The sequence below is a fragment of the Sycon ciliatum genome, chromosome 11, assembly GCF_964019385.1.
Source record: "Sycon ciliatum chromosome 11, ocSycCili1.1, whole genome shotgun sequence".
Lineage (NCBI taxonomy): Eukaryota > Metazoa > Porifera > Calcarea > Leucosolenida > Sycettidae > Sycon > Sycon ciliatum.
Window position 1 is genome coordinate 6,450,420 of NC_088653.1, and position 18,420 is coordinate 6,468,839.

The 18,420-nt window shown below is 46.5% G+C and overlaps 1 protein-coding gene and 1 long non-coding RNA gene across 2 annotated transcripts in view; both read right to left on the bottom strand.

Annotated features, from left to right (window-relative positions):
• Nucleotides 1-1,988, bottom strand: part of LOC135827034 (uncharacterized) — a 42,893-nt gene extending 40,905 nt beyond the window's left edge. Inside the window, exon 1 of the mRNA XM_065339556.1 lies at nucleotides 1,693-1,988. The gene's annotated coding sequence lies outside the window, so the exon portion shown is untranslated. The remainder of the gene's footprint in view (nucleotides 1-1,692) is intronic.
• A 9,293-nt stretch (nucleotides 1,989-11,281) lies between these two features.
• LOC135826959 (uncharacterized) lies at nucleotides 11,282-17,904 on the bottom strand. Its single transcript, XR_010555342.1, has 2 exons — nucleotides 17,648-17,904; nucleotides 11,282-12,311 (listed from the first exon to the last, which is right to left on the bottom strand). It is a non-coding gene; the product is annotated as an uncharacterized LOC135826959 (long non-coding RNA).
• Nucleotides 17,905-18,420: the final 516 nt, after the last annotated feature.

Below are 18,420 nucleotides of genomic sequence, written 5' to 3' on the forward strand. Positions count from 1 at the left end.
TGACAAAACCTGCTCCTGATAATAAGATTTTTAAGGGGGACGTGTCCCCCAGACCCCCTCTTTCTTTTCGCCTCCTTTCGGTCGTACAACTTCTTTAGAACCTGGTGGCGCCCCTGCAAAGTGATCTGTCAGGGATTAGGACTGCCTGAAAAGAGAACAAAATGCAAACCCCAACAGGACTGGAACCTGGGACCTTGCTTGTCATGAGCATAGCTCTAACTATCTAAGCTATGGCACTAAGCAGAACCTAGAAAGCGCTGACAACTTTAGGGTTCACGGATTGGCATGCTAGCGTCGCCAGCTACATCATGCACGTGACAGGCGGGTGCATATACTGTCCCACACAATCGGTCAGTGCTCAAATCGCATTTTCCCATCAATATCACTCACTTTCAACTCTACGGGATTCATTACGGTTGGCTCAAACTGCCTGAAATTTTGAATCCACACGCACGAAAGACGTTCCAAGACTTCCACCGTTCGTATTTTTTCAAACGAGTTCTGGGTTTTCCAGTAACTTTGGCCAAAGTTCGGCTAAAAAAACAGGGGGAGCCGTTGCGTTTCCGTAAAATACTGAACGGTAGAAGGATAGCCAAGGTCGAGAGCAAAACAACAAGCCATTATTTGTCAAAATCGAACAAGAAACGGCTCAGCGCATCTATTTTCCGTGCACGCGCGCGCGTACTTTGGCCGACAAGGTGTGGAGAATTTCTGAAGAAAAAGAATAACAAGAGCAGCAGCGCTCGGAACAGCCGTGCTGGATACTTCCAATCCCGACGATGGAGCGTGTTGGCTGTCGTGAGCTGCTGAAACGACCATGACATTTATTTTTCTTTGTATACCCTAGATATCTTGACGTGCCCTAGCTCAGTTTCGGCCTCTTTACAGGAAGAATATTTTCTTCCATGGCATCAGCGGCCAAACAGCAAGAAGAGCAACAGATCGAGATTTGCAGGGCAAACAAAGGATGCGTGCAGCTACATCTAGTCAGGTTCGATGCAGCTGCGCTTTGCCAGAACCTCAGCAGATAAGAAAAGACGACAGAGTGTCTCAGATGGAGCTGGATCTTTCGCCAAGACCGCCACCGCCGCCATCATCAAGTCCAGGTCAGTCAGAAAAATGCAAAGCCCGAGTGAAGTGAAGCCACTGAAGCCAAGGAAAAATTCAAAAAGTACGCTCTCCGGCTAGACTTCGAGTCGATATTTTTTTACTTCGATAGGCCATGTCGCGGCCTGTAGCGCGCGTCCATAATCCAAAATGGAGGCGCACGTGATGGGTGCTTTTAGTTGCAAGCCGTGAACCCTAAACTTTTTCACTAAAATTTCAGCTCAAAAAAACTTTCCAAACAATTTTGTTTTTCTGGTGAAAGGTCACCGTTTCCGATTGGAAGAAGTCCCTTCTTTGGAATTTGACGAAATTATTCATCGACTAATTTTCTCTGCTTGTAAAGCACACGGATTGAGAGTGAGTGGATATTGCAGCAGCCAAAAATTCCTTCGCGTTTGAATTGCCGTTGCTGCACTTCACTACGAACAATACAATACCATACGGACAAATGTGAGCACACGACACGGAGTACTGTACATCAGCAGAAGCCTTTTCTAATAAATCGTTACGGGTTAGGGCTGCTGTACTACAAGAACTCAGCGCACACCTTCAGTGAAACATAGGGACTGAATGGGAGATGCTTACCTGACTTCAAGCCAGGGAGAAGCACCTGCTCCCGATAACGGCCGGGTGGTTCCTGTCCGGCGTCCGCTATTCTGGTAACGTTGACCCGGACGATTGGTAGTCCCACAAATCTAAACGCCACCTGCCGATGGGCAGGTAACGAACGAAAGCGCTTCACTTCCGCAACCAGATTGCGACGGAGCGTCACTCAAACTCCCAGAAAACAACAATATGAAGGGCCGCAAGCAGAACACGCATCCGCCCAGAACACCCACAGACGGCAACGAGCAAGAAAAAAACGATTCCGCATTCAACTGAAGCACGGACGGTGCAGCAGTCCAAGATCTTCTCTACACGTTCGCTGCACGCTCCAGCGGCCAGAGCTCTGTGGCTTCATTCATCTGTCTGATCTGACAGAAGATGTAGATTTACGCGTAGATTATGTACATGACTGTACAACATGACATCAGATTCTACTGCCTGCTCCACACTACAAAAGTACAGTGCTACTCGTGTACATCCATATGTAGGTCTACTTTATAATCATTGCGCGTGCGGGCCGACCTTTCTGCTGACAAGTGACATGATGCTCCCATACCAACTACGAAATGAAGACGACTGTCTGTGTCGCCAGAGCAGAGGCGGACTAGCTGTTCAAGTGTCATCACATGCAACAGTGCTAGTGAGCGATGTCGCCTGTACTAAAGATTATGTAGAACAGGCCTGTTTGTTCACCCACGTACACGTCACGTGGTAAACAGCCGGGATAAATCGTAGTAGAAGCAAGGCAGGGCAGATTATCATTGCTGGCCGACCTTTCTGCTGACATGATGCTCCCACACCAACTACGAAATGAAGCCGACTGTCTGTGTCGCCAGAGCAGAGGCGGACTAGCTGTGTCATCACATGCAACAGTGCTAGTGAGCGATGTCGCCTGTACTAAAGATTATGTAGAACAGGCCTGTTTGTTCACCCACGTACACGTCACGTGGTAAACAGCCGGGATAAATCGTAGTAGAAGCAAGGCAGGGCAGATAAAATGAGATCCTTTTTTCACAGGCAGTAGCTACAGCCAAGGCAAAGTCAAAGGGCGTAAAAAGGCTGGCGGCATCCACAGCAGCACTCTACAGAACACATCATCATCATGCATGTACTGTCGTGGACATGGAAATCCGGTTGCACGTCTAGCGCTGGCCATGCAGCCATGGCATGCATTACTACGCGCTGCTGCTGGTCGTATCGCGTATCGTATCAACATGTGCGCTGCATGCAACGACGACGTTCTGTACGCGCTGAGGGCGCCGGCCCTGGTCAATAGACTGGATGTCCATGCATGTCCGCGACAGTACATTGTAGTCATTCATCCTGAGCCGCTCGCGTTTTTTTTATTTATTTCGGCCAGTCGGCTACATAATTGTCTTGGGGGTTAGACAATGGGAAGTAGCCATGTAGGGGCGTGAGCCCGCCTTTCGCCACCGGAAGAGGACCCACACCTTGCTCTGGTGAGCTGCGTCGCGTTTTGATCATGCTGACTGAGGCTACTCCTTTTCACAGTTCGGCCTCCACTAAGGCCGCGGTCACACATGAAAAGGTTGCACCGCTTTGAAGGCTGGATTCACACCCGGTACAAAAATTCGCGTTTACATGACTGTAAAAGTCACTTGCAACGCCTGTGCATTCACACAGTCCAATGCAGTGCATGCCAAACACGTAAAAAGTGACCCTCGTGACCCATGGCGAAGAGCGGGAATTTTGATTTCTGCATGAGCTGAGCGCACTGGCACCGTGCGGCACTTGGCTCAATATTTCAAAAAAATATTTCTTGGTCCGCTAGTATGATCTCGGTGGAACGCCTCCACAACTGGTGTATTTCTCTGAGTGTGCTGGAGTTGTGAACCATAGCGGCCGTGTATATCATTTCCTGATCACCTCCGGATAGCTGCTTTGGGCACAGGTTCAGCTCATCTGAAATCCTCATCTCGGCAACAGCTCTTTTAATCATAGTTCCACTTTTTTCGCTGGTATTTTCCCCATAGTTCTATCAGCCGTAGCTCCACCTTGGCAAAAAAAGACAACTCGAGGCATGGTACCGGACTCTCCAAGAAATAACAAAAACTCTGCGCACTCGACAAACCAAACCACTCGTTTCGCCTTGCCTGAAAACTAAAAGCCGAAATCCCCTTTCAAAGCCGCCTTCAAAGCCGGTCCGGGATGGCTTTGAACAGAAGCTTTTTTGCGATGCGACACGCGATGCGACAGGCGCGAAACCGGGAAAACCCCAAATCGCAGCCTTGTCGCACCCCACGCAACTGCCGCAACTGGGCCATCGCAAGCCATCGCAGAAGTTGAGCTTGGCTCAACTTTTGCGATGCGATGCGATGCGACAAGCGATTTGGCGTACGATTTTGACCTTTTCTACAGCAAAGTTGTACAAAGGTTCAAGAGTTGCCTATAAATTTGTACAAGTTGTGTCAAACCGCGCCAATATCATGGTGACGTAGCCAAATCAGCAAGATTTTGTCGCATCACTGACTTCTTCTGTGAATGGTATTTCGCGAGTTCGCATCGCACGCGTCCGTCGCAGATCGCGTCGCATCGCGTGTCGCATCGCAAAAAAGCTTCTGTGAATCCCGCTTAAGGCCTTGACGGATTATGCTAGCATAATTTGTCGCATAATTCCTACCAAAATCGAATAATCGCATAATTCGAGGCAAATTGCATACGAATCGCATAAAATTGGAATAATCCGCCTGTTCGCATCAATTAATTCCATACAGTTGTACATGTTCTACAAGTACAAGTACAAGTAGATGCACCAGGAAGTCGTAGGTTTACGACTCCCTTGATAACTAAAAGTGTGAAAGTAGGGTGCGGTTTGACATTTTGTGCTCCGAGGATTAGCCTCGAGGTGCGTCTCTCTACAGAACTACCCCTAGGCCCTCCCCATTATTGCTTAGAACTAATAGAAGAGACCAACAGTACCAATGGCGACAAACGAAGGCATGGACCTGGCTTTGGTTGGCTATGAGGAGCTCATCAAGATCGGCGAGCAAATGTCTGTGGATAAAGCCTCGAGCCTCTCCCGGCCGGATCTGGTGAGCGAGCTGAGGAAGCGTGGAGTGGGCATGTTGGCGCAGAGTTCGCTACCCACATCGGAGCTCCAACTTGCAATTGTAAGCCTTACTGACTCAATTAGCTGCATGTCACAGGAAATTGTCTCCTTGAGACAGGATAGAGCCGACAAAATCCTGAGTCTGGAATTAGAAGTGCAACAACTCAGGCGGGAAGTTCAGGGGCTCCAACAACCGGAAATCTGTGTACACCCTCTCGTACAGGAAGCACAGCAAAATTTGGCAATGTCCGGCGGGAAGTTGTACAGCACCGCCGTAGGAGACTTGAATCCCCCACGTGCACGCACCCATATTTCCTCTGGTCCTATGCAGTACACACAGGGTAGTACGGGTTCTAGTACTCACCATATGACCCCCGCTCACACCACCTCCAGCCATTTGTCGCAGCCTGTTTTGTCAATGCATGGCACCAGACCACACCCACCTGAGCAATCCAACCCAGGGTCGAGTGCTGCAGGTGCAGAGTGGTCGGAAGTCACACGCCGTAGGGTTACGTCACGCTACGTGAAACCACAGCCCAGGGCAGCCGACCCGCGTGTGCTAACAGGGCCTGAACGTACAAAGAAGCTTGTTCTGTACGTTGGAAATGTCAGTCCGGGTTGCAGGGCAGAGTCAATAACAGCGTGGTGCAAGGCCCGCCAAGTTGACGTACTGAACTGTTCGATTTCAGAAAACACGTACCTGGGTACTAGCCATGCTCGCGTAACCGTGGCAGCATCGGACGAGGACAAAGTTCTCGACTCCAAATTCTGGCCGGCCACCATCCAGCACACAGTGCGAAAAAGTGGCGCTTTGCTGATGCCCAAGGTCGTCTTCTACTTCGCGGCGAGGCAGTGATGATCAATCCTGAACTGTCATGCTAACAAACCAACATACACAACGATGCAGCAACAACGACTAAATCCCAACGCCCCTGTATTCACCCCACGATCGAAACTAGCCCGCCCGCTCTACCCCGCTCAGCCCTCCTCTGGCCAACCCGCACACATTGCATGTCCAGCGCTAAATCCATCAGCGTCCCCTTTTTTCCCTAAATCCCAGCGTGATTTAACCCTAGTATCTCTGAATTGTCGCTCTGTTGTCAACAAGTTGTCTGAGCTCTGCGTTATTGCCGAATGTGCTAAGCCTGACATAATCTGCCTAACAGAGACGTGGCTCTGTCCCTCGAACCCGCTCTCACTGTCAGGCTATATCTGCATCCGCAGAGATCGACCTCCGGAAGACAATCGGTCAGCACATTGTAGCCGTGGGTATGGGGGTGTTGCCGTACTTGTCCGTTCGGACTCCTTTCCGTACGTCTCCCCTCGTGCCGACCTTCAACGCCCTGGCTGCGAGTCTGTGTGGCTTGAACTTGGCTCCCCCTCTACAAAATCTCAGAATCCCATCTTACTATGCTGCATGTATCGACCACCCTCACAGAGCACAATGCAATTGTCGTACTTTTGTGACATGTTTGTTGAGGCATTACAGTCAGTCTGTTTAGATTCTTATGATCTGCTAGTGACTGGCGATTTCAACGCCCACAACTCAAGCTGGTGTCCCACCGATTCTACCTCGAAGGCTGGTGATCTCCTTAGCACAGTATTTGCTGCTCTTGGGCTCCACCAGATGGTTGACTTCCCCACTCATTCCTCGCCTAATGGCTCTGTTTCGTGTCTGGACTTGGTGATCACCAACCGACCACGCCTCGTGCGCTCAATTGATCAAGCACCTCCCTTGGGTATGTCTGACCATATACAGATTGTTTGCACTTTATGTTACGCCCCTATTTCGAACTACTTCCCCAACTCTGCCACTGGTCCTCCCTCTTCACTGTATCGCTTCAAACAAGTACCTTCGCACCTTTGGCAATTAATCAACGCTGATTTAGCTGGCTACAACTGGTCCTCTCTGAACTCGTACACTGATGTTAATGACGCACTTCATCACTTTGATTGTGAGCTCCAGTCCGCCTTCCGTCGGCACCTCACTTCATTCGGAGCCACCCCCACCTTGACATCTCCACGACCCCGCATGCAATCTCCACCATGGGTTACTGCTGAGCTCAGGTCTGCTGTAAAACGCAAGCGTGATCTATATAGTGTGTACAAAAAATATCCGACAGCAGTAAATCATGCAGCTTATAACCGACAAAGGAATGCTGTAAAGCACCTGTCTCGGCAAGCACATCGTCAATATTATACGCTCCATCCAAGCATCACTAACGTCACCGAATCGACCTACACTCTTTCAGTTTGTGTGAGCACAGCGGCACACTTCCGGCCGTGTCATGCCCCAAACGATGATAGCATCCGACGGTACGGTCGCCACGTCCCCCAAGAGCATAGCTGATGTTCTGAACACTCAGTTCACCTCATTTGGGCTACCTGATGATCCTTCGTGGCGCATTCCCCCTTTGTCCCAGTCGCCTTTCATATCTGTTCCGTTCCGTACAATCACTGTCACTACGTTTCAAGTTCGGAAATATCTGAAGCGCCTGAAATGTGGAAAGTCTCCCGGCTCAGATGGGATCCCGAATGAAGTGCTGCAGTCTCTTGCACCATCAATAGCCTATCCTCTCGCCATTATTTTTAATATGTCATTTCGAACTGGTACATTCCCACAGGATTGGAAATCCGCCATCGTGACACCGCTTTACAAGAATAAAGGCTCCCGTGCTTGCCCGGCAAACTACCGCCCCATCTCTCTGCTGCGCACAGTTTCCAAACTTTGTGAGCGTATTGTATTCGATTCCCTCTACCTGCACATCGCTCCGGCTCTCTCACCAGCTCAGTCGGGATTCTGCCGTGGTGACTCAACTCAATACCAGGTGACTCGACTTGTCCAAGACATAGCGACAAAGAGGAACTGTGGGGAGCACGTGGGAATGGTGTTTTTCGACTTGGCTAAGGCATTCGACACCGTTTGGCATCGTGGCTTACTTGCCAAGTTGAAGGTCACCTTCCGGGTGGAGGATGCTGCCTTGCGTTGGATATCCTCGTATCTGTCTGCTCGTTCTCAGGCTGTTCGCTTGTTCTATTTCTTGTCTGATCCCCTCCCTGTAACGTCTGGAGTGCCCCAAGGTTCCATTCTGGGTCCTTTGTTATTCTTGCTTTACGTTAATGACCTACCTTCAGTTGTCCCCGATGTTAGTTTGTATGCAGATGACACTGGCCTTATCTGTTCTGATTCCTCCCCTGCACAATTACTCCTTACCATGCAGCATCGCATCAACAGCACTGTCATGTGGATGCAAACGTGGAAACTCCAGCCCAATTTAGACAAGACAGAAGCCATGTATATTTCTTCATCCCCTCCTGATCAACCATTATTCTTCCCTGACTCGACTATGCCTATCCGTGTTGTTACTCAGCACAAACATCTAGGTGTGATGTTTGACTGCAAACTCTCTTGGGCTGCACATGTCAACTGTGTATGCAAGCGAACCAGTTCAGCCTTAGGGGTACTACAACCACATTGCACTCATTTGCCCATCCAGTGTAAACTATTATTTTATCAGTGCTATATTCTCCCTATATTCGACTATTGCGATACCGCTTGGTGTGGCCTTTCTGACACAACTCTGAGCCAATTAGAAGTCCACCATAGATTTATACTTAAAAAATTCTTTACAACAAGGATCGATGTTTTCCTTCGGATGCCCTTTATCGACTTGCACACACTTCTCCTCTCTCCGTTCGTCATAAGCACCATCTCTGTACACTGGTTCATAAGATATTTCTTCATAAAACCCCTTCACACATGATGAAGTACAATTGGTTTTCGACAGGCTCAACCCGTAACGCGCTCACCCTGCCTCTTGTTAAGTCAGCCCAGTATCTAAAGTCCCCTTTGTTTTCCGGCTACTCTCATTGGTTATCATTACCATACGGTCTGAAAACTTGTTCTTCTATTGGTCAGTTTAAAGATCTACTATCACAACTGAACTAGACGCAATAATTATCATCGAAGAACATTCTCGAATACCTGGGTGATGCACGAATTTTGATAGTGCTCACTTCCGTTAATCGTTTTTCTTTGTAATTTTCCATTCATTTTCTGCTTTAATTCATATTTGCTTTGTTTTCCTAGCTTACTATTGCCGTGGCTGGCTCAACGCCCTTTTCTCAGGGGATTCTGTCCCTGCATTAGCTATGCTTGTCACATGCTATGAGATTGTGTCTAATAATAATAATAACATATCCAGTCCACTACTCGTACAATCAGTGATGGTCGTAGCTAGGTCGGACGGTGCGTTGACCCCGTTGAACCTTTGCTGCTAAAGTACAAGTACAACGCTCTTTACAAAAAAATTCCCCTGTTATTTTGCACAGAACCATTATACATTAGCAGCATATGTGAGCATAATGCGGCATAATATGATTTAGCATAAAAATAGCATAATTCTGCAATTTTTTCAGCAATGCGAAAAGCATAATTTCACGAAAATATTAGCATAATCTGTCAAGGCCTATTGAACGTTGATGTGATTTTTCAATTTTCGCGCATGTTTCCATGCCCACTTCAAAGAACATTATAGCAATAAAAACTGCTTCATGGCAGTTTTCAAAAAGAGGTTATTGTGTTCTAGTCCATGGACCCCGTCTAAAAGGTAAGAAATTAACGAAATGTGATAGCCGAAAATTAAAATTTCACACAAAACCTCACAATAATCACACACAAGATGAAAAGCGAGAAGACCTTTTCCCCTCGTGGTCCTCTTTCCTATTCATGCATGTTGGCGCAGTACTCGTACAAGTCACCCGTGAAGTGTCAGACCAAGATGGACTCTTGGTCGGACTAAACAAGTGTTGAAAGCAGTATTTTTTTAAACTAAGATCCTCAAGTATTGTGATTATTGTGAGGTTAATGCGGCATAATATGATATATTTTAGCCTAAAAGATATCATATTATGCCGCATTATGCTCACATATGCTGCTAATGTATAATGGTTTTGTGCAAAATAACAGGGGAATTTTTTTGGCTAAGGATGATTATTTATAATAGTTGTGTCACCAATGGAATGCCCTATTAAAATAATGGCCTACATATAGCGCCTCTACATACATGTATGCATCATATCAAATTCAATACCGTATTATACCCATTGATGTGCAAGCCTTTTCTTGCAGAAAATGGCACTAGTCTTGCATAATCATGTTCTTCTGCAGGGGAATCATATGGGTAGTGGCGGTGATACTTTTTTTTTATACGCAGGTCATTCTGTGGATGTTGCTGTTGCAGAATTTCATGACTCTGTCATAAAATGGTCTTGTCTTTCAGAAAATTCAGATTTCCACACCCTAAACCACATTTACTTGAGAATTGTAATCAGGTGCGTGCAGCAGATGTTTTTGTTGATTCTGTGTATATAATAATTGTAGTCGTGGGTTGTCGTAATAAGGTCATCCGGCATCATATTGTACTGAAATCGTAATCCTGTTGATATCGATAAAACGTTTGGAAGTAGTTCAATGACTTCAAAGTGTGACAAGTTCACGATTGTCTAAAACAACACAGCAAAGTAGGAACAATAAACATGTATTTTACTATTTTTAAAATGTAAACAAATACATTGTTGAGTCGGACACCTCGTTCCAACAACTACACTGATCATGAGGATATAAGGGGCAAGGATATAATTATGGTTGGAGGTACTGAGAGATAAACAAGGCACTCCATAATAATAAAATGTTACACGACTTTGGGGGAGTATGAATGATATCCAGTCAAACCTCTTTAGGACGAACATCAAGGGACCGATGGCATTTGTTCTGTGAGTTTGTCTTAATCCTATTTTATAACGAGTGAATACAATTATTTCTCCAATAGAGACACGAATAGATTTCTTCTACAGCGAAAGATTCTAAGCCAGACCAAACCATTGACTCGTCTTGTATGAAACAAATGAGTCACTGAACCTTTCTTTAGCAACATGACGGCAACTGAAAATAGAAAAGCTGACAGGATCGTTTTTTAAATGATGCCTGTAAGTTGTATGCGGTTTTGTACCGTAGCGGAGGCAAAAAGCGTAACTACCGCAGCCGCTTTCGCGGAACACACGATGCAGCGGTCACACAAACATATAGGGCGCTTTCGATCACACACATTTCCGTCAATTCTAGATTATTGTTGATGCACAGTTCGATTACACAAAAAGTGACAAATTCCGTCGTTAGAATTGATTCTATCCAATTCCGTCAAATCCGTCCATTCTGAAGAGAGGGCGGAATTTCTCTAATTCTGGCGCCAGAATTGCATGCTAGGTGTGTCTAGTCATGTGTCGTATCCGGTCGGCCCGGAGTTAGACCCCAAGGCCGCGGTCGTCGACATAACTAACTTACTAAAACTTCTTCTTACAAGGCCGTGCAGTGGTGGCAACTTGGAGAGAGAGTCCACCAACAGAATTACTCTTACGCATGCACGCACATTTACCTAGACATACTCTCACACACACACACTCAGGCATAATTATAAAGACACGTAAATCACACCAGCGTTCAGGTTTACTCACATCTTCAACGAAGGTAACATAGCTCAAGAGATGATATGAGAGCACAAGGCAAGAGAGACGGAAGCCGAAGCTTCCGCCTGAAGGCGGAAGGCAAGAGAGAGAGAGAGAGAGAAAGAGAGAGAGAGAGAGAGAGACAGAAAGGCGATTGCCATAATATCTAACTACCGGCGGGAGGCTGATCCCCCCGTACGAACTATTGGACAAATAATGAACCATAGAACACCCGCATGCCGCAGTGTACCAAAACTAAGCTATAAAAGTAAAGTAAATTATCGTGTCCGCTCCCGAAGGGAACTCACGACGGTCGCTAGCACGCGATAAATCCTTACTTAGCAATAATGTGTATAAACTGTATCACAAAGAGCAGGAGACAGCTAAGGAAAAACAGGGTATACCAAATAAGGAAGGCGCCAGGCTTTGTGTGAAGACATAAAATAAAGGCGATTATGAATCCGTTTACGGGATGTAAATAAATAACTAGACACCTAAATAAAGGCAGACTTGTCACGTAGAGGCCTAAAAGGCACGTGTCAATAGTATGGATATGACATATCTCCCGCTTACATGGAAAAGAACATGTCCTCGTGTTATAAGTAACTTAATAAATTAGACTAAGAGTATGGGTAACAATTTTAACTAAACGAGTGCAGGTCAAATTGGAGTCCCTACCAAAATTGTTCCAAAACTAACTGTAATATCGAACACGACCAATCCAGTCAGTACCACTGAAGTCACTTACTCGTGCCACACAGGACTCCCAAACAGCTGGGGCGGATGGCGGGAACGCGGGGTTCGCCTCTTCATCGTGCCAACTGGCTGAGCACTGTCAAATACCCGGGCGCTGTCCTCCTCGTCTCGGGCGGCGGTGGTTGTCCGTTGGCACCAATTAACCTCGGGCCTTGGTCAGAGGTTTCCTTTTCCAGCTCCTTAGGTAGGCGGTCGGCAAAATCCTCTGACAACAATGTAGCGGCGGATCCTGTATCAATCACAGCGTTTTCTGGACATCCATTCACCACTCAAGGCACCAACATGTCCGCACGTTCACTCGCATTTTCAAAGAAGACCGAACACATACGTCAGGCTATTGTTTCTCTGCTCCAAATTTGTTTGCACGAGCATCAGCATGCACACCCAGCTCTATCACACACAGCAGCCATTTGAACATGCGGTGAATGCAGACCTGCTGCACAAGACTTCTTGCCATAGCTAGATAATGGGGCTATGCGCCTTGGAAGAGAGCCAGCGCTGTAGCCCGAACTTATTGTCAGCAATACATCAGATTAAGGCAGAAAACTAAGGCAACGGCAGCTTCAGCATTTGCTAGGCTTCAGGAACCATGCTTTACTACTTCGTTTTTGAAGTACGAAAAACTCGCCAAGCGATGAGTTATAGGCATATAGACCAGAGCATCATGAATCACACAACTACAGTGTGCAGCACACACTAAAGCGGATAACGGCAGCGCACACTAAGAAGATAGTTGACCAGGGTGGGCAGCTGCACACTTGGCAAGAAGAAAAACAATGATCTGCAGAATCACAGCAACAGCACTTTCAACCACAGCACACTGCCCTCGTACCCGTTCCGCACGCACGTGCAAAAAAATATTAACAGAGAACTAGATTTCTCGTTTCTTTCGCTTCGCTCAGCCAACGAGAAATAAACATTTTCTGTCGCAGTCTAAGTTTTGCAGATACTGACTTCAACCCCAGGGTTCCACTTCCCGGGAAAATCTACAAAAGCGGATGCAAACAACCTCCCGTATTTTACAGCACAGCCTTGATGCTTTGCTCTTCATTAATAATGACAACTCTCGGAGTAAGTACTCCGACAGACGGAGAATCCGCAGAAAAGGGCACTAGACTAGAGCCATTTCGTCGCTAAAGAGCGGTAAAAACCGTACTCTTCTGCTCTGCTCTAAATCCCCTGGGTGGTTTCTCTGACAATTTCCCAGGACATGGTGCATACTCCTCCAGCTAATAAAGTTCCAATGGGTCCCTCGGGATCATTGTGTTTTGAACCATTATGTTGGTGGTCTCGACGCCCAGAGCTTGGAAGATAATCAATCAGGCTTCCGGTAAATTACGGGCATGGTCATCGCAGAATTAGAGCTATCCGATCCCTAAAAGGCGGTAATAGCATCAGCTATATCCCAGAGGCTAATTCAGAGTTTTCTTGTAAGAATATTTCATTGAGACATACTGTAAATATACAAAATTCCGGCGCTGCAAAATTTCGGCACTTCACGATTTTTGACATTTCGGCGGCGATTTATTTTCGGCGTGGGGTAGATCAGAGGGCACGGTATAGTGCGACAGATGCTGTGAAAATTTTCATTGGCGTTTTAATTTAGGTGTTTTGGGCCGGTGCCGAATATAGCTGAAATTAAATAGCTGCCGAAAATTTGTATATTTACAGTAAGTAATTTTGAGCGAAGAGACTATTTGATTTGAGAATGGTGTGTGTAGGGAACTCCATGCAGTGGAGCTTGCATACCATCAGAAATCCTCTATTTCTATGCAACTAAAAGAAACGTCTTTGCAAAAACATACATAAAGATGTGTTTTTTCCCACTGATGATAGGAACGAGAAAATCGATTCTGGGTTTTCAATAATATTTTTTTAATAAAATACACAGTAATACATGTCAAACAAGTAATGTAGTTGCGTGATGTCTGCGGCCTTCATCCTTTTCATAGCTATATTAAAGATGTACTTGATAATCATATTGAAAAGAAGTTTCTATCAGTTTAATAGAAATTGATGATTAGGAAACTGAAGTAACAAGCATGATGACCTAGGTGAAAGCAAAGCATACGGAGGGCACTGGGATTTCCAGCCAACTGATTTGTAAACCAATTATTAATTATCTGGATTTCCCAGAGGCTAAAACGAGTAGTCAAGGTGTATGGTGCTTGATTTACATTTTCATATTTTTTTCATACATAACACGGGGTTTGATCCTGAACACACACTGACACGTCAGCTACATACATAACACGGGGTTTGATCCTGAACACACACTGACACGTCAGCTACATACATAACACGAGGTTTGATCCTGAACACACACTGACAGGTCAGGTACATTTTACGGAGTAATTATTATTATACTGTGGTGCTAGCTTATCGTTTTTCTTCTTCTTCTTCGCTTTCCCAATGGTTCGCACACATAACGTGGTATTGGAACATGCACTCTCTCCTTGCATGCATTCCTTCCACACACTTTGCATACATACTCATCCTACCAACTTGCTTCACGTTATGATCCTTGCGTTGACAGCCCTATTTCACTATTTGACCAGCTTCTTTACTGGTATAGTATTGTTGCACACCAGGCATGCTGCATCAGTAATTTTTTATTTTTTTATTTCGCCTTCCCGTGGCCAGAGAATATAGGCCAATATGGAAGGAGGGGGGGGGGGGGGAGGCGGTAGCCAGCCAGGGTAGTAAACAAAAACAAAGGAAAAATAAATAAATATCCCTTTATGTACTGATTTCCAGCACAGAATGAAGCAGAATTTAAATTTTCTGCACAATTTACACCTTCAACAGGCTATAACTTTGACCTCCTTCACTGCATTTCCACAATCTTGGGCTCTTTGGAAAGCTCCTGGCGAGAGCAACGCCAGGACACCAGACTCCATCAACTAGCTGCCACAAATCAGGCGCGGGATTACAGCAAAGTCCACCCCAAGCCCAATATGCGAGTAAATTCCACCATCAATGCCATTCCACTCTCCTCTATCACAGAAAGCTCTTTTCGAGGCGATTCAAACCTCAGCCAACTACGTCATTATCATGTGCTCAGTTGGTCAAAGAGCACACGAATAGGGATTATCCCCTAAAATGACAAAGAGATCGATCAAAGTATTTCAATAACCTACGAGGAGACAATAGTCATAAAATGGCAATGAATATAGCTCAGGGTTGCCACTTACTCCGATTGTTTTGAAATATTCCGATTTTTGATCGCCTATCCGACAAAGCGACCGATTTTGTTCCCAAAGAGGGACAACCGATTATTATATTTTGAGCGCTTTTTAGTCCAGTTGGCCATTAATTCATAATTGACATGGTTGTAGTGCGTGTGCTGGAAAGTTAAAAATGTGTTCTGGGGCCCCAACAGCAAGCCATTTTCCTAAACATTTTCACCAAGGGGGCCCTGCCCCCTGCATCCCCACGGGGACACCCCAGCACCCCCGTCGGATTTTTCTCCCTCCAAGTGTGGCAGCCCTGATTGTGCACTCATGAGCCATAACCATGTACAGTCATCCCTCTCTAATCCGGCACTTGTTTATCCAGCACCCTTGCAAACCAGCACACTTTCTGGTAAAACGGATTTTTTCAGTTCATTTTCTACGCTTTAATCCGGCACTTGAATTCCGCCTCCAGCAGCGATTTTCTGCAACAAATCACTCAAACTGTACATAATTCGATTTTCTAATCCAGCAGTTGTACATCGCATACTGTCAGGGACCATTGTAACATACACAACAAATGTAACATACACTTGGGAATATCCTATAATAATAATAATAATTCGCGGGATTCGCGTTGGCATCGCTTGAATGTTCAGAAACACACAAACTAGCCTTCGCTTCCGCAGGCCACCACTATGCCTATGCCTTGCACACCTGAGTGGCGAATGCAGACCTCACAAGTGAGTCAGGGGAGAGTAGGTGAGTCTCTCAACCAATCGGGCGTGTAACGGCCCATAACCCTGTAAACTGCATCCTTGTTACCCTCACTCCGAGCTGTGAGTACCCAGTTGACCGTGGGTGTCGGCGCAGTTCACCACGCATAAAGAGTCTTTACTCACGTAAAAAGTCTTTACACGCTCCCTGCTACCAGCGCGGGTCTCGAACTCGGGACCTCATGATTCGCAGGCAGGCCTGCAAACCAATCGGCCATATGCGTTGGCAGTGTATGTTATAGACATGCATTCCACAAAGTACTTGGTTTGACAGAAAAAATCCCCACGTTTTGACGTACGACACAAACATGTATGATTACATGTGGGCCGGGTTGGAGGGCAGGATTTGATAATCCAGCACCCTTGTTTATCCAGCAGAAAATGCCGTTGCAAAAGGTGCCGGATTAGAGAGGGACGATTGTACATGTTAAAGGGGAAGTTAAGGCAAAAATTAAATTTCACCAGTTGTATTCTTCGGGGTGCTGAGTCGAATGGTCTTGGTCCGAGAAAGCTGAGACGCTCCCTTCCTACTTGAATCCCAATCGAACTGGCGCACTTCCACCGAAACTGGGTGACTGCGCCCTACTAGATGGGGATTTGTATGCAAAATGTCACTAAAAGCGCCGTTTCGTTCTTATAAAAGCACGGATGACCGCGATTGGCCCATATGTTGTAGTCTTTTGGACGCTGAGTCGACTGGTTTTGGTCCGAAAAGGCGGCGATGCAGCGTTCCTCCTTTCTTCCCAATCGAACATGGTTGAACAAGTGGTCACGTGCTCCTGGGTGCCCAAATCACCTGGTCACCACGCCAGCAGGCGACAACTTTCACACCAAGGTTCAACTCGAGTTCAACTCGAGTGACAGGACTGCACCCAAAAAAAGTCAAACAGGCTAGTAAGTTGTACCCTGCAGGCACGGTGACCAGGTGACTGGTGTACGCAGGAGCACGTGACCGCTTGTTCAACCATGTTCGATTGGGAATAGAGGAGGAACGCTGCATCGCAGCCTTTTCGGACCAAAACCAGTCGACTCAGCGTCCGAAAGACTACAACATATGGGCCAATCGCGGTCATCCGTGCTTTTATAAGAACGAAACGGCGCGTTTAGTGACATTTTGCATACAAATCCCCATCTAGTAGGGCGCAGTCACCCAGTTTCGGTGGAAGTGCGCCAGTTCGATTGGGATTCAAGTAGGAAGTGAGCGTCTCAGCTTTCTCGAACCAAGACCATTCGACTCAGCACCCCGAAGACTACAACTGGTGAAATTTTAATTTTTGCCTCAACTTCCCCTTTAACCCTTTATGTACTGAAAAATTAGTTTTTCTGGAGAATGGTCACCGTTTCCGATTGGAAGAAGTTATTTCTTTGGAATTTGACGAAATTATTCATCGACTAATTTTCTCTCCTTGTAAAGCACACGGATTGAGAGTGAGTGGATATTGCAGCAGCCGAAATACCTTCGCGTTTGAATTGCCGTTGCAGCGCTTCACTACGAACAAACAATACCATGCGGACAAATGTGAGCACACGACACGGAGTACTGCACATCAGCAGAAGCCTTTTCCAATAAATCTTTACGGGTTGGGGCTGCTGTACTACTAAAACTCAGCGCAGACCTTCAGTGAAATCTTGGGGACTGAATGGGAGAATCTTACCTGACTTCAAGCCAGTGAGAAGCACCTGCTCCCGATAACGGCCGGGTCTTCCTGTCCGGCGTCCGCTATTCTGGTAACGTTGACCCGGAAGAATGGTAGTCCCACAAATCTAAACGCCACCTGCCGATGGGCAGGTAAGGAAGGAAAGCGCTTCACTTCCGCAACCAGATTGCGACGGAGCGTCACTCACACTCCCAGAAAACAACAATATGAAGGGCCGCAAGCAGAACACGCATCCGCCCAGAACACCCACAGACGGCAACGAGCAAGAAAAAAACGATTCCGCATTCAACTGAACTGTCTGAAGCACGGACGGTGCAGCAGTCCAAGATCCTCTCTACACGTTCGCTGCACGCTCCAGCGGCCAGAGCTCTGTGGCTTCATTCATCTGTCTGATCTGTCAGAAGATGTAGATCTAAGCGTAGATTATGTACATGACTGTACAACATGACATCAGATTCTACTGCCTGCTCCACACTACAAAAGTACAGTGCTGCTTGTGTACATCCATATCTAGGTCTACTAGTACCATGACTGCATGAGTACGAGTAGGTCTAAAATCATTGCGGGCCGATCTTTCCGCTGATACCACGCCAACTCCGAAATGAAGCCGACTGTCGACTGTGTCGCCAGAGGCGCACTAGCTGTTCAAGTGTCATCACATGCAACAGTGAGCGATGTCGCCTAGCCTGTACAGTGTCTACTATGATTATGTAGACGCTACGCTTGTCTGTTCACACACATACACGTCACGTGGTATAGGGCTAGATCGT